This window comes from Rhopalosiphum padi, chromosome 3 (assembly GCF_020882245.1).
Source record: "Rhopalosiphum padi isolate XX-2018 chromosome 3, ASM2088224v1, whole genome shotgun sequence".
Taxonomy (NCBI): domain Eukaryota; kingdom Metazoa; phylum Arthropoda; class Insecta; order Hemiptera; family Aphididae; genus Rhopalosiphum; species Rhopalosiphum padi.
Window position 1 is genome coordinate 18,662,719 of NC_083599.1, and position 24,027 is coordinate 18,686,745.

At 27.3% G+C, this 24,027-nt stretch overlaps 3 long non-coding RNA genes across 17 annotated transcripts; all 3 read right to left on the reverse strand.

Annotated features, from left to right (window-relative positions):
• Nucleotides 1–1,726: 1,726 nt before the first annotated feature.
• On the reverse strand, nt 1,727–8,804 carry LOC132927979 (uncharacterized). 6 transcript variants are annotated; one of them, XR_009661930.1, is made up of 6 exons: nt 8,694–8,804; nt 7,224–7,366; nt 6,800–6,929; nt 3,057–3,199; nt 2,463–2,562; nt 1,727–1,957 (listed from the first exon to the last, which is right to left on the reverse strand). It is a non-coding gene; the product is annotated as an uncharacterized LOC132927979 (long non-coding RNA). The 6 variants fall into 6 exon arrangements; XR_009661931.1 differs by lacking the exon at nt 8,694–8,804 and having other exon boundaries at nt 3,070–3,199; nt 7,224–7,555; XR_009661926.1 differs by lacking the exon at nt 8,694–8,804 and having other exon boundaries at nt 7,224–7,555.
• Nucleotides 8,805–9,199: 395 nt separating this feature from the next.
• On the reverse strand, nt 9,200–16,284 carry LOC132927980 (uncharacterized). 5 transcript variants are annotated; one of them, XR_009661935.1, is made up of 6 exons: nt 16,154–16,284; nt 14,684–14,826; nt 14,260–14,389; nt 10,517–10,659; nt 9,923–10,022; nt 9,200–9,417 (listed from the first exon to the last, which is right to left on the reverse strand). It is a non-coding gene; the product is annotated as an uncharacterized LOC132927980 (long non-coding RNA). The 5 variants fall into 5 exon arrangements; XR_009661936.1 differs by lacking the exon at nt 16,154–16,284 and having other exon boundaries at nt 10,530–10,659; nt 14,684–15,015; XR_009661932.1 differs by lacking the exon at nt 16,154–16,284 and having other exon boundaries at nt 14,684–15,015.
• A 375-nt stretch (nt 16,285–16,659) lies between these two features.
• Nucleotides 16,660–23,724, reverse strand: LOC132927978 (uncharacterized). Of its 6 annotated transcripts, XR_009661924.1 has the most exons (6): nt 23,614–23,724; nt 22,144–22,286; nt 21,720–21,849; nt 17,977–18,119; nt 17,383–17,482; nt 16,660–16,877 (listed from the first exon to the last, which is right to left on the reverse strand). It is a non-coding gene; the product is annotated as an uncharacterized LOC132927978 (long non-coding RNA). The 6 variants fall into 6 exon arrangements; XR_009661925.1 differs by lacking the exon at nt 23,614–23,724 and having other exon boundaries at nt 17,990–18,119; nt 22,144–22,475; XR_009661920.1 differs by lacking the exon at nt 23,614–23,724 and having other exon boundaries at nt 22,144–22,475.
• Nucleotides 23,725–24,027: the final 303 nt, after the last annotated feature.

Sequence of the window (24,027 nt, forward strand, 5' to 3'; positions counted from 1 at the left end):
AACTAGTACATGGACAACACTGAATAATTTTGAAATTGAAACAATCAAAACATAAACTAACAGACAAACTTCATTTTTATTAAAAAATTCTTGAAAACAATTTACAGTTGAAACGCAAATACAAATACGAATGTAAAACTGCAAAATGATATGAAATATAGACATAATATAATATAACAGACGATAAGAAATAATAATTATGATAAGCCATAAAAGATAGTACCTACAAATATACCAGAATGTTTTCTAGAATATAAATGTACATATTATAAGTGTGACTAGAGAATACATTTGTACAACTGAAAATTTGCTCCTATTCAATATGAAAAAACGTGGGTATCGCTCCGCTGTATAGTAGAGATGGAAAGTAGGTCACTGGTCACTATAATGGATGTGTTAAATTTGAATGCAACGACGGGTAGTATTGTATACGAAAAACGATTCTGAACGGAGATGATTTGTCAGTCAATGATAATTAGTTGGATATATTATATTATTACCTATATTTAAATTGTAATATATCGTTATTTTACGCGATTTCGTAAAAAATTATATTTCATACGCACATAAAATGTTTTCTATATTGACAATGGATTTATTTTTTTACGGTTACTTGAAGGAAAACTTATGGATAACCTAGTATTGGATTTTTTAACCTTAAGTATAAATCACAAAGATTTTATGAATTTTCAACTTCAAAATTCTTTGCAAATTTTCGTGATTTTGATATATTTTTTAAACATTTGAACTTTAAATGCTTATAAACAAAAATTGTGACTAACGATTTTTGATTTATTTTTTACTACGATAAGTTTCAATTATCTATAAGTAGCTTAAAAAATGTCAAAATATATTGAAAATTTAATCGCAAATAGATAACGCTAATATAAACGTTTGTTGAAAATTTCATGTATTTACAATGATTCGTTTTTGACTTACAGCAAAATCAAAAAATCGATTTTGTCTTTTCAAAGAGGGGCTGAAGTCAAAAACGAAGCATTATTACTACTCCAAAAAGTGATGACGGACACAAAAATAATACAAACATCATTGTAAAATCAATACATTCATCACTCCGTTCAGAATCTAAAAATAATTATTTGTATTATTCGTCAAAATTAACTTATAAAATCATATTTTATAGTTTTTATGAAGTAAAAATATCAGATTAAATGGAACATGTGCAAGTTAAAAATGATAAATTAGAATCATTTTCTTAATCAAGACACTTACTTGTGTTAACTTCAGGCATAAAATATGAACAATTCGTTTATAATATCAAAAATCTTTATTAAATGAACAACAACTACACGCAAAAGCTAAGTAAAAACAACGATCAGTTACTCTAAAACGACCGTCCGGTGAACGGCACACAACCAACTAGTTTTTCTCTGAGGCGATCGGGCATCGGCCGACGGATGTCGTCCCCACTACCGCCCTCTGTCGGTGCATACATTTAATAATTTTGAGTGTTTTATAAGCAGTTTAAAATAGGAATTTGTCAAAATTATCATATAAAAACATGTATTATAGTGTATTCAAAATACCAGGTTAAATGAAACACCTGAAAGATAATAATGGTAAATTTCTTAAACCATTGTTAAAGCTTCTAAACTTTAACTTAATATTTGAGTGTTTTATAAATGTTTTATAATGATCATTTAAATATAGTAAAAATAAAATATATTTATAGCATAGGTAAATTTTAAGAATAAACAATACAAGCTAAAGGTGTTTACTATTATTTTATTCAGATATTTAACAAATCTCAATTGTTTCACAGCTATTAATTTAGAATCAATTATATTCAATAACCATTGCACGCACATTGCATAAATCCAATATTATTATCAGTATCTTCTAGTCCATTTTCAACATAGCATGTTGATTCTTTCCTTGGTGGTAGAAATGTGAATTCGTGTCTCAGCGTGCCTTGATTGATCTGATATACTGCCATCTGAAAAAATGTAGTAAGTTAATAATGTATAACGGTTGGAGAATAACTTGAGAATACAGTGTTTTACAGGCAGTTCAAAGTATGAATTTGTAATATTAGTCAATATTATCATATTAAAAACATGTTTTATAGTGTTTATGAAGTATCAGCTTAAATGACAAATATGGATGTTGGTAATGGTAAATAAGAATCATTTACTTAATATAACTGTCTAGGTTTCATGACACTAACTTGATAATTGAGATTTTTATGAGCAGCTAAAAATATGAAATTGTAATATGAGTCAAAATTATGATATATAAGCACGTTTTATAGTGTTTATTATTAAGTATGAGCCTAAATGAAATATATGGAAGTTAATAATGGTAAATAAGAACCATTTACTTAATATAATGGTTAGGGTTTTGTGACACTAACTTTTTGTAACAATACTATTAATTGAATATCAATTACATCCAATACCCATTACACGCACGTTGCACAAAACCATTAATATTAGCAGTACCTTCTATTCCATTTTCAACGGAAAATGTTGTAACTTTCCCTAGTGATAGAAATGCTAATTCATGTCTCAGCATGCCTCCGGTGATCTGCAGTACTGCCATCTAAAACACAAATAGTCAGTTAAATATGTATAATGGTTAAAGAAATAATTATAATGCTTAGCAATAAAAGAGATAATACAAATCTACCAGAATGTTTTGTTGAGTTTTAATGTAAAACGAAATATAAGTAAAGAATACAATTGTACATTAACATAAAATTGCTGCTTTTCAATATTAAAATAATAAGAGTTTGTAATACTTGTATACTTGTATACAATAAGAATCATTGTCATCATTTAGTAGTCAAGGTTTCTAGACACTAACATGAGAATTGAGTGTTTTATAAGCAGTTAAAAATATGACTTTGTAATATTTGTTAAAATTACCATGTAAAATCATGTTTTATTGTGTTTATGAAGTATCAGCTTAAATGTAATATTTGAATGTCAGTAATTGAAAATTAGAATCATTTGCTTATAATCTAATGGTCAGAGTTTCATGACACTGACTTTTTATTACACTACAATTAATTTAATATCAATTAAATTCAATACCCATTACACGCACGTTGCACAAAACCCTTATTATTAGCAGTATCGTCTAGTACATTTTCAACGTAGGATGTTGATATTTTGCATAGTGGTAGAAATGTGAATTCATGTCTCAGCATGTATTGAGTGATCTGCTGTACTGCCATCTAAAAATAAAAAATATTCAGTTAAATATGTATAGTGGTTGGAGAATAACTTGAGAATACAGTGTTTTACAAGCAGTTCAAAGTATGACTTTGTAATATTTGTTTAAATTTTCATATCAAAATTATGATATTAAATCATTTTTTATTGTCTGTATGAAGTATCATCTTAAATGTAATAATTGAATGTCAATAATGGAAAATTAGAATCATTTGCTTATAATCTAATGGTCAGGGTTTCATGACACTGACTTTTTGTTACACTACTATTAATTTAATATCAATTAAATTCAATACCCATTACACGCACGTTGCACAAAACCATTATTATTAGCAGTATCGTCAAGTACATTTTCAACGTAGGATATTGATATTTAGCATAGAGGTAGAAATGTGAATTCATGTCTCAGCGTGTATTGAATGATCTGCTGTACTGCCATCTAAAAAAAAAATAGTAAGTTAAATATGTATAATGGTTGGAGGATAAAATGTCGCTACTAGACACCGTAAAGAGGACAACAATTTTTATATAACAACTAGTACATGGACAACACTGAATAATTTTGAAATTGAAACAATCAAAACATAAACTAACAGACAAACTTCATTTTTATTAAAAAATTCTTGAAAACAATTTACAGTTGAAACGCAAATACAAATACGAATGTAAAACTGCAAAATGATATGAAATATAGACATAATATAATATAACAGACGATAAGAAATAATAATTATGATAAGCCATAAAAGATAGTACCTACAAATATACCAGAATGTTTTCTAGAATATAAATGTACATATTATAAGTGTGACTAGAGAATACATTTGTACAACTGAAAATTTGCTCCTATTCAATATGAAAAAACGTGGGTATCGCTCCGCTGTATAGTAGAGATGGAAAGTAGGTCACTGGTCACTATAATGGATGTGTTAAATTTGAATGCAACGACGGGTAGTATTGTATACGAAAAACGATTCTGAACGGAGATGATTTGTCAGTCAATGATAATTAGTTGGATATATTATATTATTACCTATATTTAAATTGTAATATATCGTTATTTTACGCGATTTCGTAAAAAATTATATTTCATACGCACATAAAATGTTTTCTATATTGACAATGGATTTATTTTTTTACGGTTACTTGAAGGAAAACTTATGGATAACCTAGTATTGGATTTTTTAACCTTAAGTATAAATCACAAAGATTTTATGAATTTTCAACTTCAAAATTCTTTGCAAATTTTCGTGATTTTGATATATTTTTTAAACATTTGAACTTTAAATGCTTATAAACAAAAATTGTGACTAACGATTTTTGATTTATTTTTTACTACGATAAGTTTCAATTATCTATAAGTAGCTTAAAAAATGTCAAAATATATTGAAAATTTAATCGCAAATAGATAACGCTAATATAAACGTTTGTTGAAAATTTCATGTATTTACAATGATTCGTTTTTGACTTACAGCAAAATCAAAAAATCGATTTTGTCTTTTCAAAGAGGGGCTGAAGTCAAAAACGAAGCATTATTACTACTCCAAAAAGTGATGACGGACACAAAAATAATACAAACATCATTGTAAAATCAATACATTCATCACTCCGTTCAGAATCTAAAAATAATTATTTGTATTATTCGTCAAAATTAACTTATAAAATCATATTTTATAGTTTTTATGAAGTAAAAATATCAGATTAAATGGAACATGTGCAAGTTAAAAATGATAAATTAGAATCATTTTCTTAATCAAGACACTTACTTGTGTTAACTTCAGGCATAAAATATGAACAATTCGTTTATAATATCAAAAATCTTTATTAAATGAACAACAACTACACGCAAAAGCTAAGTAAAAACAACGATCAGTTACTCTAAAACGACCGTCCGGTGAACGGCACACAACCAACTAGTTTTTCTCTGAGGCGATCGGGCATCGGCCGACGGATGTCGTCCCCACTACCGCCCTCTGTCGGTGCATACATTTAATAATTTTGAGTGTTTTATAAGCAGTTTAAAATAGGAATTTGTCAAAATTATCATATAAAAACATGTATTATAGTGTATTCAAAATACCAGGTTAAATGAAACACCTGAAAGATAATAATGGTAAATTTCTTAAACCATTGTTAAAGCTTCTAAACTTTAACTTAATATTTGAGTGTTTTATAAATGTTTTATAATGATCATTTAAATATAGTAAAAATAAAATATATTTATAGCATAGGTAAATTTTAAGAATAAACAATACAAGCTAAAGGTGTTTACTATTATTTTATTCAGATATTTAACAAATCTCAATTGTTTCACAGCTATTAATTTAGAATCAATTATATTCAATAACCATTGCACGCACATTGCATAAATCCAATATTATTATCAGTATCTTCTAGTCCATTTTCAACATAGCATGTTGATTCTTTCCTTGGTGGTAGAAATGTGAATTCGTGTCTCAGCGTGCCTTGATTGATCTGATATACTGCCATCTGAAAAAATGTAGTAAGTTAATAATGTATAACGGTTGGAGAATAACTTGAGAATACAGTGTTTTACAGGCAGTTCAAAGTATGAATTTGTAATATTAGTCAATATTATCATATTAAAAACATGTTTTATAGTGTTTATGAAGTATCAGCTTAAATGACAAATATGGATGTTGGTAATGGTAAATAAGAATCATTTACTTAATATAACTGTCTAGGTTTCATGACACTAACTTGATAATTGAGATTTTTATGAGCAGCTAAAAATATGAAATTGTAATATGAGTCAAAATTATGATATATAAGCACGTTTTATAGTGTTTATTATTAAGTATGAGCCTAAATGAAATATATGGAAGTTAATAATGGTAAATAAGAACCATTTACTTAATATAATGGTTAGGGTTTTGTGACACTAACTTTTTGTAACAATACTATTAATTGAATATCAATTACATCCAATACCCATTACACGCACGTTGCACAAAACCATTAATATTAGCAGTACCTTCTATTCCATTTTCAACGGAAAATGTTGTAACTTTCCCTAGTGATAGAAATGCTAATTCATGTCTCAGCATGCCTCCGGTGATCTGCAGTACTGCCATCTAAAACACAAATAGTCAGTTAAATATGTATAATGGTTAAAGAAATAATTATAATGCTTAGCAATAAAAGAGATAATACAAATCTACCAGAATGTTTTGTTGAGTTTTAATGTAAAACGAAATATAAGTAAAGAATACAATTGTACATTAACATAAAATTGCTGCTTTTCAATATTAAAATAATAAGAGTTTGTAATACTTGTATACTTGTATACAATAAGAATCATTGTCATCATTTAGTAGTCAAGGTTTCTAGACACTAACATGAGAATTGAGTGTTTTATAAGCAGTTAAAAATATGACTTTGTAATATTTGTTAAAATTACCATGTAAAATCATGTTTTATTGTGTTTATGAAGTATCAGCTTAAATGTAATATTTGAATGTCAGTAATTGAAAATTAGAATCATTTGCTTATAATCTAATGGTCAGAGTTTCATGACACTGACTTTTTATTACACTACAATTAATTTAATATCAATTAAATTCAATACCCATTACACGCACGTTGCACAAAACCCTTATTATTAGCAGTATCGTCTAGTACATTTTCAACGTAGGATGTTGATATTTTGCATAGTGGTAGAAATGTGAATTCATGTCTCAGCATGTATTGAGTGATCTGCTGTACTGCCATCTAAAAATAAAAAATATTCAGTTAAATATGTATAGTGGTTGGAGAATAACTTGAGAATACAGTGTTTTACAAGCAGTTCAAAGTATGACTTTGTAATATTTGTTTAAATTTTCATATCAAAATTATGATATTAAATCATTTTTTATTGTCTGTATGAAGTATCATCTTAAATGTAATAATTGAATGTCAATAATGGAAAATTAGAATCATTTGCTTATAATCTAATGGTCAGGGTTTCATGACACTGACTTTTTGTTACACTACTATTAATTTAATATCAATTAAATTCAATACCCATTACACGCACGTTGCACAAAACCATTATTATTAGCAGTATCGTCAAGTACATTTTCAACGTAGGATATTGATATTTAGCATAGAGGTAGAAATGTGAATTCATGTCTCAGCGTGTATTGAATGATCTGCTGTACTGCCATCTAAAAAAAAAATAGTAAGTTAAATATGTATAATGGTTGGAGGATAAAATGTCGCTACTAGACACCGTAAAGAGGACAACAATTTTTATATAACAACTAGTACATGGACAACACTGAATAATTTTGAAATTGAAACAATCAAAACATAAACTAACAGACAAACTTCATTTTTATTAAAAAATTCTTGAAAACAATTTACAGTTGAAACGCAAATACAAATACGAATGTAAAACTGCAAAATGATATGAAATATAGACATAATATAATATAACAGACGATAAGAAATAATAATTATGATAAGCCATAAAAGATAGTACCTACAAATATACCAGAATGTTTTCTAGAATATAAATGTACATATTATAAGTGTGACTAGAGAATACATTTGTACAACTGAAAATTTGCTCCTATTCAATATGAAAAAACGTGGGTATCGCTCCGCTGTATAGTAGAGATGGAAAGTAGGTCACTGGTCACTATAATGGATGTGTTAAATTTGAATGCAACGACGGGTAGTATTGTATACGAAAAACGATTCTGAACGGAGATGATTTGTCAGTCAATGATAATTAGTTGGATATATTATATTATTACCTATATTTAAATTGTAATATATCGTTATTTTACGCGATTTCGTAAAAAATTATATTTCATACGCACATAAAATGTTTTCTATATTGACAATGGATTTATTTTTTTACGGTTACTTGAAGGAAAACTTATGGATAACCTAGTATTGGATTTTTTAACCTTAAGTATAAATCACAAAGATTTTATGAATTTTCAACTTCAAAATTCTTTGCAAATTTTCGTGATTTTGATATATTTTTTAAACATTTGAACTTTAAATGCTTATAAACAAAAATTGTGACTAACGATTTTTGATTTATTTTTTACTACGATAAGTTTCAATTATCTATAAGTAGCTTAAAAAATGTCAAAATATATTGAAAATTTAATCGCAAATAGATAACGCTAATATAAACGTTTGTTGAAAATTTCATGTATTTACAATGATTCGTTTTTGACTTACAGCAAAATCAAAAAATCGATTTTGTCTTTTCAAAGAGGGGCTGAAGTCAAAAACGAAGCATTATTACTACTCCAAAAAGTGATGACGGACACAAAAATAATACAAACATCATTGTAAAATCAATACATTCATCACTCCGTTCAGAATCTAAAAATAATTATTTGTATTATTCGTCAAAATTAACTTATAAAATCATATTTTATAGTTTTTATGAAGTAAAAATATCAGATTAAATGAAACATGTGCAAGTTAAAAATGATAAATTAGAATCATTTTCTTAATCAAGACACTTACTTGTGTTAACTTCCGGCATAAAATATGAACAATTCGTTTATAATATCAAAAATCTTTATTAAATGAACAACAACTACACGCAAAAGCTAAGTAAAAACAACGATCAGTTACTCTAAAACGACCGTCCGGTGAACGGCACACAACCAACTAGTTTTTCTCTGAGGCGATCGGGCATCGGCCGACGGATGTCGTCCCCACTACCGCCCTCTGTCGGTGCATACATTTAATAATTTTGAGTGTTTTATAAGCAGTTTAAAATAGGAATTTGTCAAAATTATCATATAAAAACATGTATTATAGTGTATTCAAAATACCAGGTTAAATGAAACACCTGAAAGATAATAATGGTAAATTTCTTATACCATTGTTAAAGCTTCTAAACTTTAACTTAATATTTGAGTGTTTTATAAATGTTTTATAATGATCATTTAAATATAGTAAAAATAAAATATATTTATAGCATAGGTAAATTTTAAGAATAAACAATACAAGCTAAAGGTGTTTACTATTATTTTATTCAGATATTTAACAAATCTCAAATGTTTCACAGCTATTAATTTAGAATCAATTATATTCAATAACCATTGCACGCACATTGCATAAATCCAATATTATTATCAGTATCTTCTAGTCCATTTTCAACATAGCATGTTGATTCTTTCCTTGGTGGTAGAAATGTGAATTCGTGTCTCAGCGTGCCTTGATTGATCTGATATACTGCCATCTGAAAAAATGTAGTAAGTTAATAATGTATAACGGTTGGAGAATAACTTGAGAATACAGTGTTTTACAGGCAGTTCAAAGTATGAATTTGTAATATTAGTCAATATTATCATATTAAAAACATGTTTTATAGTGTTTATGAAGTATCAGCTTAAATGACAAATATGGATGTTGGTAATGGTAAATAAGAATCATTTACTTAATATAACTGTCTAGGTTTCATGACACTAACTTGATAATTGAGATTTTTATGAGCAGCTAAAAATATGAAATTGTAATATGAGTCAAAATTATGATATATAAGCACGTTTTATAGTGTTTATTATTAAGTATGAGCCTAAATGAAATATATGGAAGTTAATAATGGTAAATAAGAACCATTTACTTAATATAATGGTTAGGGTTTTGTGACACTAACTTTTTGTAACAATACTATTAATTGAATATCAATTACATCCAATACCCATTACACGCACGTTGCACAAAACCATTAATATTAGCAGTACCTTCTATTCCATTTTCAACGGAAAATGTTGTAACTTTCCCTAGTGATAGAAATGCTAATTCATGTCTCAGCATGCCTCCGGTGATCTGCAGTACTGCCATCTAAAACACAAATAGTCAGTTAAATATGTATAATGGTTAAAGAAATAATTATAATGCTTAGCAATAAAAGAGATAATACAAATCTACCAGAATGTTTTGTTGAGTTTTAATGTAAAACGAAATATAAGTAAAGAATACAATTGTACATTAACATAAAATTGCTGCTTTTCAATATTAAAATAATAAGAGTTTGTAATACTTGTATACTTGTATACAATAAGAATCATTGTCATCATTTAGTAGTCAAGGTTTCTAGACACTAACATGAGAATTGAGTGTTTTATAAGCAGTTAAAAATATGACTTTGTAATATTTGTTAAAATTACCATGTAAAATCATGTTTTATTGTGTTTATGAAGTATCAGCTTAAATGTAATATTTGAATGTCAGTAATTGAAAATTAGAATCATTTGCTTATAATCTAATGGTCAGAGTTTCATGACACTGACTTTTTATTACACTACAATTAATTTAATATCAATTAAATTCAATACCCATTACACGCACGTTGCACAAAACCCTTATTATTAGCAGTATCGTCTAGTACATTTTCAACGTAGGATGTTGATATTTTGCATAGTGGTAGAAATGTGAATTCATGTCTCAGCATGTATTGAGTGATCTGCTGTACTGCCATCTAAAAATAAAAAATATTCAGTTAAATATGTATAGTGGTTGGAGAATAACTTGAGAATACAGTGTTTTACAAGCAGTTCAAAGTATGACTTTGTAATATTTGTTTAAATTTTCATATCAAAATTATGATATTAAATCATTTTTTATTGTCTGTATGAAGTATCATCTTAAATGTAATAATTGAATGTCAATAATGGAAAATTAGAATCATTTGCTTATAATCTAATGGTCAGGGTTTCATGACACTGACTTTTTGTTACACTACTATTAATTTAATATCAATTAAATTCAATACCCATTACACGCACGTTGCACAAAACCATTATTATTAGCAGTATCGTCAAGTACATTTTCAACGTAGGATATTGATATTTAGCATAGAGGTAGAAATGTGAATTCATGTCTCAGCGTGTATTGAATGATCTGCTGTACTGCCATCTAAAAAAAAAATAGTAAGTTAAATATGTATAATGGTTGGAGGATAAAATGTCGCTACTAGACACCGTAAAGAGGACAACAATTTTTATATAACAACTAGTACATGGACAACACTGAATAATTTTGAAATTGAAACAATCAAAACATAAACTAACAGACAAACTTCATTTTTATTAAAAAATTCTTGAAAACAATTTACAGTTGAAACGCAAATACAAATACGAATGTAAAACTGCAAAATGATATGAAATATAGACATAATATAATATAACAGACGATAAGAAATAATAATTATGATAAGCCATAAAAGATAGTACCTACAAATATACCAGAATGTTTTCTAGAATATAAATGTACATATTATAAGTGTGACTAGAGAATACATTTGTACAACTGAAAATTTGCTCCTATTCAATATGAAAAAACGTGGGTATCGCTCCGCTGTATAGTAGAGATGGAAAGTAGGTCACTGGTCACTATAATGGATGTGTTAAATTTGAATGCAACGACGGGTAGTATTGTATACGAAAAACGATTCTGAACGGAGATGATTTGTCAGTCAATGATAATTAGTTGGATATATTATATTATTACCTATATTTAAATTGTAATATATCGTTATTTTACGCGATTTCGTAAAAAATTATATTTCATACGCACATAAAATGTTTTCTATATTGACAATGGATTTATTTTTTTACGGTTACTTGAAGGAAAACTTATGGATAACCTAGTATTGGATTTTTTAACCTTAAGTATAAATCACAAAGATTTTATGAATTTTCAACTTCAAAATTCTTTGCAAATTTTCGTGATTTTGATATATTTTTTAAACATTTGAACTTTAAATGCTTATAAACAAAAATTGTGACTAACGATTTTTGATTTATTTTTTACTACGATAAGTTTCAATTATCTATAAGTAGCTTAAAAAATGTCAAAATATATTGAAAATTTAATCGCAAATAGATAACGCTAATATAAACGTTTGTTGAAAATTTCATGTATTTACAATGATTCGTTTTTGACTTACAGCAAAATCAAAAAATCGATTTTGTCTTTTCAAAGAGGGGCTGAAGTCAAAAACGAAGCATTATTACTACTCCAAAAAGTGATGACGGACACAAAAATAATACAAACATCATTGTAAAATCAATACATTCATCACTCCGTTCAGAATCTAAAAATAATTATTTGTATTATTCGTCAAAATTAACTTATAAAATCATATTTTATAGTTTTTATGAAGTAAAAATATCAGATTAAATGAAACATGTGCAAGTTAAAAATGATAAATTAGAATCATTTTCTTAATCAAGACACTTACTTGTGTTAACTTCCGGCATAAAATATGAACAATTCGTTTATAATATCAAAAATCTTTATTAAATGAACAACAACTACACGCAAAAGCTAAGTAAAAACAACGATCAGTTACTCTAAAACGACCGTCCGGTGAACGGCACACAACCAACTAGTTTTTCTCTGAGGCGATCGGGCATCGGCCGACGGATGTCGTCCCCACTACCGCCCTCTGTCGGTGCATACATTTAATAATTTTGAGTGTTTTATAAGCAGTTTAAAATAGGAATTTGTCAAAATTATCATATAAAAACATGTATTATAGTGTATTCAAAATACCAGGTTAAATGAAACACCTGAAAGATAATAATGGTAAATTTCTTAAACCATTGTTAAAGCTTCTAAACTTTAACTTAATATTTGAGTGTTTTATAAATGTTTTATAATGATCATTTAAATATAGTAAAAATAAAATATATTTATAGCATAGGTAAATTTTAAGAATAAACAATACAAGCTAAAGGTGTTTACTATTATTTTATTCAGATATTTAACAAATCTCAAATGTTTCACAGCTATTAATTTAGAATCAATTATATTCAATAACCATTGCACGCACATTGCATAAATCCAATATTATTATCAGTATCTTCTAGTCCATTTTCAACATAGCATGTTGATTCTTTCCTTGGTGGTAGAAATGTGAATTCGTGTCTCAGCGTGCCTTGATTGATCTGATATACTGCCATCTGAAAAAATGTAGTAAGTTAATAATGTATAACGGTTGGAGAATAACTTGAGAATACAGTGTTTTACAGGCAGTTCAAAGTATGAATTTGTAATATTAGTCAATATTATCATATTAAAAACATGTTTTATAGTGTTTATGAAGTATCAGCTTAAATGACAAATATGGATGTTGGTAATGGTAAATAAGAATCATTTACTTAATATAACTGTCTAGGTTTCATGACACTAACTTGATAATTGAGATTTTTATGAGCAGCTAAAAATATGAAATTGTAATATGAGTCAAAATTATGATATATAAGCACGTTTTATAGTGTTTATTATTAAGTATGAGCCTAAATGAAATATATGGAAGTTAATAATGGTAAATAAGAACCATTTACTTAATATAATGGTTAGGGTTTTGTGACACTAACTTTTTGTAACAATACTATTAATTGAATATCAATTACATCCAATACCCATTACACGCACGTTGCACAAAACCATTAATATTAGCAGTACCTTCTATTCCATTTTCAACGGAAAATGTTGTAACTTTCCCTAGTGATAGAAATGCTAATTCATGTCTCAGCATGCCTCCGGTGATCTGCAGTACTGCCATCTAAAACACAAATAGTCAGTTAAATATGTATAATGGTTAAAGAAATAATTATAATGCTTAGCAATAAAAGAGATAATACAAATCTACCAGAATGTTTTGTTGAGTTTTAATGTAAAACGAAATATAAGTAAAGAATACAATTGTACATTAACATAAAATTGCTGCTTTTCAATATTAAAATAATAAGAGTTTGTAATACTTGTATACTTGTATACAATAAGAATCATTGTCATCATTTAGTAGTCAAGGTTTCTAGACACTAACATGAGAATTGAGTGTTTTATAAGCAGTTAAAAATATGACTTTGTAATATTTGTTAAAATTACCATGTAAAATCATGTTTTATTGTGTTTATGAAGTATCAGCTTAAATGTAATATTTGAATGTCAGTAATTGAAAATTAGAATCATTTGCTTATAATCTAATGGTCAGAGTTTCATGACACTGACTTTTTATTACACTACAATTAATTTAATATCAATTAAATTCAATACCCATTACACGCACGTTGCACAAAACCCTTATTATTAGCAGTATCGTCTAGTACATTTTCAACGTAGGATGTTGATATTTTGCATAGTGGTAGAAATGTGAATTCATGTCTCAGCATGTATTGAGTGATCTGCTGTACTGCCATCTAAAAATAAAAAATATTCAGTTAAATATGTATAGTGGTTGGAGAATAACTTGAGAATACAGTGTTTTACAAGCAGTTCAAAGTATGACTTTGTAATATTTGTTTAAATTTTCATATCAAAATTATGATATTAAATCATTTTTTATTGTCTGTATGAAGTATCATCTTAAATGTAATAATTGAATGTCAATAATGGAAAATTAGAATCATTTGCTTATAATCTAATGGTCAGGGTTTCATGACACTGACTTTTTGTTACACTACTATTAATTTAATATCAATTAAATTCAATACCCATTACACGCACGTTGCACAAAACCATTATTATTAGCAGTATCGTCAAGTACATTTTCAACGTAGGATATTGATATTTAGCATAGAGGTAGAAATGTGAATTCATGTCTCAGCGTGTATTGAATGATCTGCTGTACTGCCATCTAAAAAAAAAATAGTAAGTTAAATATGTATAATGGTTGGAGGATAAAATGTCGCTACTAGACACCGTAAAGAGGACAACAATTTTTATATAACAACTAGTACATGGACAACACTGAATAATTTTGAAATTGAAACAATCAAAACATAAACTAACAGACAAACTTCATTTTTATTAAAAAATTCTTGAAAACAATTTACAGTTGAAACGCAAATACAAATACGAATGTAAAACTGCAAAATGATATGAAATATAGACATAATATAATATAACAGACGATAAGAAATAATAATTATGATAAGCCATAAAAGATAGTACCTACAAATATACCAGAATGTTTTCTAGAATATAAATGTACATATTATAAGTGTGACTAGAGAATACATTTGTACAACTGAAAATTTGCTCCTATTCAATATGAAAAAACGTGGGTATCGCTCCGCTGTATAGTAGAGATGGAAAGTAGGTCACTGGTCACTATAATGGATGTGTTAAATTTGAATGCAACGACGGGTAGTATTGTATACGAAAAACGATTCTGAACGGAGATGATTTGTCAGTCAATGATAATTAGTTGGATATATTATATTATTACCTATATTTAAATTGTAATATATCGTTATTTTACGCGATTTCGTAAAAAATTATATTTCATACGCACATAAAATGTTTTCTATATTGACAATGGATTTATTTTTTTACGGTTACTTGAAGGAAAACTTATGGATAACCTAGTATTGGATTTTTTAACCTTAAGTATAAATCACAAAGATTTTATGAATTTTCAACTTCAAAATTCTTTGCAAATTTTCGTGATTTTGATATATTTTTTAAACATTTGAACTTTAAATGCTTATAAACAAAAATTGTGACTAACGATTTTTGATTTATTTTTTACTACGATAAGTTTCAATTATCTATAAGTAGCTTAAAAAATGTCAAAATATATTGAAAATTTAATCGCAAATAGATAACGCTAATATAAACGTTTGTTGAAAATTTCATGTATTTACAATGATTCGTTTTTGACTTACAGCAAAATCAAAAAATCGATTTTGTCTTTTCAAAGAGGGGCTGAAGTCAAAAACGAAGCATTATTACTACTCCAAAAAGTGATGACGGACACAAAAATAATACAAACATCATTGTAAAATCAATACATTCATCACTCCGTTCAGAATCTAAAAATAATTATTTGTATTATTCGTCAAAATTAACTTATAAAATCATATTTTATAGTTTTTATGAAGTAAAAATATCAGATTAAATGAAACATGTGCAAGTTAAAAATGATAAATTAGAATCATTTTCTTAATCAAGACACTTACTTGTGTTAACTTCAGGCATAAAATATGAACAATTCGTTTATAATATCAAAAATCTTTATTAAATGAACAACAACTACACGCAAAAGCTAAGTAAAAACAACGATCAGTTACTCTAAAACGACCGTCCGGTGAACGGCACACAACCAACTAGTTTTTCTCTGAGGCGATCGGGCATCGGCCGACGGATGTCGTCCCCACTACCGCCCTCTGTCGGTGCATACATTTAATAATTTTGAGTGTTTTATAAGCAGTTTAAAATAGGAATTTGTCAAAATTATCATATAAAAACATGTATTATAGTGTATTCAAAATACCAGGTTAAATGAAACACCTGAAAGATAATAATGGTAAATTTCTTAAACCATTGTTAAAGCTTCTAAACTTTAACTTAATATTTGAGTGTTTTATAAATGTTTTATAATGATCATTTAAATATAGTAAAAATAAAATATATTTATAGCATAGGTAAATTTTAAGAATAAACAATACAAGCTAAAGGTGTTTACTATTATTTTATTCAGATATTTAACAAATCTCAAATGTTTCACAGCTATTAATTTAGAATCAATTATATTCAATAACCATTGCACGCACATTGCATAAATCCAATATTATTATCAGTATCTTCTAGTCCATTTTCAACATAGCATGTTGATTCTTTCCTTGGTGGTAGAAATGTGAATTCGTGTCTCAGCGTGCCTTGATTGATCTGATATACTGCCATCTGAAAAAATGTAGTAAGTTAATAATGTATAACGGTTGGAGAATAACTTGAGAATACAGTGTTTTACAGGCAGTTCAAAGTATGAATTTGTAATATTAGTCAATATTATCATATTAAAAACATGTTTTATAGTGTTTATGAAGTATCAGCTTAAATGACAAATATGGATGTTGGTAATGGTAAATAAGAATCATTTACTTAATATAACTGTCTAGGTTTCATGACACTAACTTGATAATTGAGATTTTTATGAGCAGCTAAAAATATGAAATTGTAATATGAGTCAAAATTATGATATATAAGCACGTTTTATAGTGTTTATTATTAAGTATGAGCCTAAATGAAATATATGGAAGTTAATAATGGTAAATAAGAACCATTTACTTAATATAATGGTTAGGGTTTTGTGACACTAACTTTTTGTAACAATACTATTAATTGAATATCAATTACATCCAATACCCATTACACGCACGTTGCACAAAACCATTAATATTAGCAGTACCTTCTATTCCATTTTCAACGGAAAATGTTGTAACTTTCCCTAGTGATAGAAATGCTAATTCATGTCTCAGCATGCCTCCGGTGATCTGCAGTACTGCCATCTAAAACACAAATAGTCAGTTAAATATGTATAATGGTTAAAGAAATAATTATAATGCTTAGCAATAAAAGAGATAATACAAATCTACCAGAATGTTTTGTTGAGTTTTAATGTAAAACGAAATATAAGTAAAGAATACAATTGTACATTAACATAAAATTGCTGCTTTTCAATATTAAAATAATAAGAGTTTGTAATACTTGTATACTTGTATACAATAAGAATCATTGTCATCATTTAGTAGTCAAGGTTTCTAGACACTAACATGAGAATTGAGTGTTTTATAAGCAGTTAAAAATATGACTTTGTAATATTTGTTAAAATTACCATGTAAAATCATGTTTTATTGTGTTTATGAAGTATCAGCTTAAATGTAATATTTGAATGTCAGTAATTGAAAATTAGAATCATTTGCTTATAATCTAATGGTCAGAGTTTCATGACACTGACTTTTTATTACACTACAATTAATTTAATATCAATTAAATTCAATACCCATTACACGCACGTTGCACAAAACCCTTATTATTAGCAGTATCGTCTAGTACATTTTCAACGTAGGATGTTGATATTTTGCATAGTGGTAGAAATGTGAATTCATGTCTCAGCATGTATTGAGTGATCTGCTGTACTGCCATCTAAAAATAAAAAATATTCAGTTAAATATGTATAGTGGTTGGAGAATAACTTGAGAATACAGTGTTTTACAAGCAGTTCAAAGTATGACTTTGTAATATTTGTTTAAATTTTCATATCAAAATTATGATATTAAATCATTTTTTATTGTCTGTATGAAGTATCATCTTAAATGTAATAATTGAATGTCAATAATGGAAAATTAGAATCATTTGCTTATAATCTAATGGTCAGGGTTTCATGACACTGACTTTTTGTTACACTACTATTAATTTAATATCAATTAAATTCAATACCCATTACACGCACGTTGCACAAAACCATTATTATTAGCAGTATCGTCAAGTACATTTTCAACGTAGGATATTGATATTTAGCATAGAGGTAGAAATGTGAATTCATGTCTCAGCGTGTATTGAATGATCTGCTGTACTGCCATCTAAAAAAAAAATAGTAAGTTAAATATGTATAATGGTTGGAGGATAAAATGTCGCTACTAGACACCGTAAAGAGGACAACAATTTTTATATAACAACTAGTACATGGACAACACTGAATAATTTTGAAATTGAAACAATCAAAACATAAACTAACAGACAAACTTCATTTTTATTAAAAAATTCTTGAAAACAATTTACAGTTGAAACGCAAATACAAATACGAATGTAAAACTGCAAAATGATATGAAATATAGACATAATATAATATAACAGACGATAAGAAATAATAATTATGATAAGCCATAAAAGATAGTACCTACAAATATACCTGAATGTTTTCTAGAATATAAATGTACATATTATAAGTGTGACTAGAGAATACATTTGTACAACTGAAAATTTGCTCCTATTCAATATGAAAAAACGTGGGTATCGCTCCGCTGTATAGTAGAGATGGAAAGTAGGTCACTGGTCACTATAATGGATGTGTTAAATTTGAATGCAACGACGGGTAGTATTGTATACGAAAAACGATTCTGAACGGAGATGATTTGTCAGTCAATGATAATTAGTTGGATATATTATATTATTACCTATATTTAAATTGTAATATATCGTTATTTTACGCGATTTCGTAAAAAATTATATTTCATACGCACATAAAATGTTTTCTATATTGACAATGGATTTATTTTTTTACGGTTACTTGAAGGAAAACTTATGGATAACCTAGTATTGGATTTTTTAACCTTAAGTATAAATCACAAAGATTTTATGAATTTTCAACTTCAAAATTCTTTGCAAATTTTCGTGATTTTGATATATTTTTTAAACATTTGAACTTTAAATGCTTATAAACAAAAATTGTGACTAACGATTTTTGATTTATTTTTTACTACGATAAGTTTCAATTATCTATAAGTAGCTTAAAAAATGTCAAAATATATTGAAAATTTAATCGCAAATAGATAACGCTAATATAAACGTTTGTTGAAAATTTCATGTATTTACAATGATTCGTTTTTGACTTACAGCAAAATCAAAAAATCGATTTTGTCTTTTCAAAGAGGGGCTGAAGTCAAAAACGAAGCATTATTACTACTCCAAAAAGTGATGACGGACACAAAAATAATACAAACATCATTGTAAAATCAATACATTCATCACTCCGTTCAGAATCTAAAAATAATTATTTGTATTATTCGTCAAAATTAACTTATAAAATCATATTTTATAGTTTTTATGAAGTAAAAATATCAGATTAAATGAAACATGTGCAAGTTAAAAATGATAAATTAGAATCATTTTCTTAATCAAGACACTTACTTGTGTTAACTTCAGGCATAAAATATGAACAATTCGTTTATAATATCAAAAATCTTTATTAAATGAACAACAACTACACGCAAAAGCTAAGTAAAAACAACGATCAGTTACTCTAAAACGACCGTCCGGTGAACGGCACACAACCAACTAGTTTTTCTCTGAGGCGATCGGGCATCGGCCGACGGATGTCGTCCCCACTACCGCCCTCTGTCGGTGCATACATTTAATAATTTTGAGTGTTTTATAAGCAGTTTAAAATAGGAATTTGTCAAAATTATCATATAAAAACATGTATTATAGTGTATTCAAAATACCAGGTTAAATGAAACACCTGAAAGATAATAATGGTAAATTTCTTAAACCATTGTTAAAGCTTCTAAACTTTAACTTAATATTTGAGTGTTTTATAAATGTTTTATAATGATCATTTAAATATAGTAAAAATAAAATATATTTATAGCATAGGTAAATTTTAAGAATAAACAATACAAGCTAAAGGTGTTTACTATTATTTTATTCAGATATTTAACAAATCTCAAATGTTTCACAGCTATTAATTTAGAATCAATTATATTCAATAACCATTGCACGCACATTGCATAAATCCAATATTATTATCAGTATCTTCTAGTCCATTTTCAACATAGCATGTTGATTCTTTCCTTGGTGGTAGAAATGTGAATTCGTGTCTCAGCGTGCCTTGATTGATCTGATATACTGCCATCTGAAAAAATGTAGTAAGTTAATAATGTATAACGGTTGGAGAATAACTTGAGAATACAGTGTTTTACAGGCAGTTCAAAGTATGAATTTGTAATATTAGTCAATATTATCATATTAAAAACATGTTTTATAGTGTTTATGAAGTATCAGCTTAAATGACAAATATGGATGTTGGTAATGGTAAATAAGAATCATTTACTTAATATAACTGTCTAGGTTTCATGACACTAACTTGATAATTGAGATTTTTATGAGCAGCTAAAAATATGAAATTGTAATATGAGTCAAAATTATGATATATAAGCACGTTTTATAGTGTTTATTATTAAGTATGAGCCTAAATGAAATATATGGAAGTTAATAATGGTAAATAAGAACCATTTACTTAATATAATGGTTAGGGTTTTGTGACACTAACTTTTTGTAACAATACTATTAATTGAATATCAATTACATCCAATACCCATTACACGCACGTTGCACAAAACCATTAATATTAGCAGTACCTTCTATTCCATTTTCAACGGAAAATGTTGTAACTTTCCCTAGTGATAGAAATGCTAATTCATGTCTCAGCATGCCTCCGGTGATCTGCAGTACTGCCATCTAAAACACAAATAGTCAGTTAAATATGTATAATGGTTAAAGAAATAATTATAATGCTTAGCAATAAAAGAGATAATACAAATCTACCAGAATGTTTTGTTGAGTTTTAATGTAAAACGAAATATAAGTAAAGAATACAATTGTACATTAACATAAAATTGCTGCTTTTCAATATTAAAATAATAAGAGTTTGTAATACTTGTATACTTGTATACAATAAGAATCATTGTCATCATTTAGTAGTCAAGGTTTCTAGACACTAACATGAGAATTGAGTGTTTTATAAGCAGTTAAAAATATGACTTTGTAATATTTGTTAAAATTACCATGTAAAATCATGTTTTATTGTGTTTATGAAGTATCAGCTTAAATGTAATATTTGAATGTCAGTAATTGAAAATTAGAATCATTTGCTTATAATCTAATGGTCAGAGTTTCATGACACTGACTTTTTATTACACTACAATTAATTTAATATCAATTAAATTCAATACCCATTACACGCACGTTGCACAAAACCCTTATTATTAGCAGTATCGTCTAGTACATTTTCAACGTAGGATGTTGATATTTTGCATAGTGGTAGAAATGTGAATTCATGTCTCAGCATGTATTGAGTGATCTGCTGTACTGCCATCTAAAAATAAAAAATATTCAGTTAAATATGTATAGTGGTTGGAGAATAACTTGAGAATACAGTGTTTTACAAGCAGTTCAAAGTATGACTTTGTAATATTTGTTTAAATTTTCATATCAAAATTATGATATTAAATCATTTTTTATTGTCTGTATGAAGTATCATCTTAAATGTAATAATTGAATGTCAATAATGGAAAATTAGAATCATTTGCTTATAATCTAATGGTCAGGGTTTCATGACACTGACTTTTTGTTACACTACTATTAATTTAATATCAATTAAATTCAATACCCATTACACGCACGTTGCACAAAACCATTATTATTAGCAGTATCGTCAAGTACATTTTCAACGTAGGATATTGATATTTAGCATAGAGGTAGAAATGTGAATTCATGTCTCAGCGTGTATTGAATGATCTGCTGTACTGCCATCTAAAAAAAAAATAGTAAGTTAAATATGTATAATGGTTGGAGGATAAAATGTCGCTACTAGACACCGTAAAGAGGACAACAATTTTTATATAACAACTAGTACATGGACAACACTGAATAATTTTGAAATTGAAACAATCAAAACATAAACTAACAGACAAACTTCATTTTTATTAAAAAATTCTTGAAAACAATTTACAGTTGAAACGCAAATACAAATACGAATGTAAAACTGCAAAATGATATGAAATATAGACATAATATAATATAACAGACGATAAGAAATAATAATTATGATAAGCCATAAAAGATAGTACCTACAAATATACCAGAATGTTTTCTAGAATATAAATGTACATATTATAAGTGTGACTAGAGAATACATTTGTACAACTGAAAATTTGCTCCTATTCAATATGAAAAAACGTGGGTATCGCTCCGCTGTATAGTAGAGATGGAAAGTAGGTCACTGGTCACTATAATGGATGTGTTAAATTTGAATGCAACGACGGGTAGTATTGTATACGAAAAACGATTCTGAACGGAGATGATTTGTCAGTCAATGATAATTAGTTGGATATATTATATTATTACCTATATTTAAATTGTAATATATCGTTATTTTACGCGATTTCGTAAAAAATTATATTTCATACGCACATAAAATGTTTTCTATATTGACAATGGATTTATTTTTTTACGGTTACTTGAAGGAAAACTTATGGATAACCTAGTATTGGATTTTTTAACCTTAAGTATAAATCACAAAGATTTTATGAATTTTCAACTTCAAAATTCTTTGCAAATTTTCGTGATTTTGATATATTTTTTAAACATTTGAACTTTAAATGCTTATAAACAAAAATTGTGACTAACGATTTTTGATTTATTTTTTACTACGATAAGTTTCAATTATCTATAAGTAGCTTAAAAAATGTCAAAATATATTGAAAATTTAATCGCAAATAGATAACGCTAATATAAACGTTTGTTGAAAATTTCATGTATTTACAATGATTCGTTTTTGACTTACAGCAAAATCAAAAAATCGATTTTGTCTTTTCAAAGAGGGGCTGAAGTCAAAAACGAAGCATTATTACTACTCCAAAAAGTGATGACGGACACAAAAATAATACAAACATCATTGTAAAATCAATACATTCATCACTCCGTTCAGAATCTAAAAATAATTATTTGTATTATTCGTCAAAATTAACTTATAAAATCATATTTTATAGTTTTTATGAAGTAAAAATATCAGATTAAATGAAACATGTGCAAGTTAAAAATGATAAATTAGAATCATTTTCTTAATCAAGACACTTACTTGTGTTAACTTCCGGCATAAAATATGAACAATTCGTTTATAATATCAAAAATCTTTATTAAATGAACAACAACTACACGCAAAAGCTAAGTAAAAACAACGATCAGTTACTCTAAAACGACCGTCCGGTGAACGGCACACAACCAACTAGTTTTTCTCTGAGGCGATCGGGCATCGGCCGACGGATGTCGTCCCCACTACCGCCCTCTGTCGGTGCATACATTTAATAATTTTGAGTGTTTTATAAGCAGTTTAAAATAGGAATTTGTCAAAATTATCATATAAAAACATGTATTATAGTGTATTCAAAATACCAGGTTAAATGAAACACCTGAAAGATAATAATGGTAAATTTCTTAAACCATTGTTAAAGCTTCTAAACTTTAACTTAATATTTGAGTGTTTTATAAATGT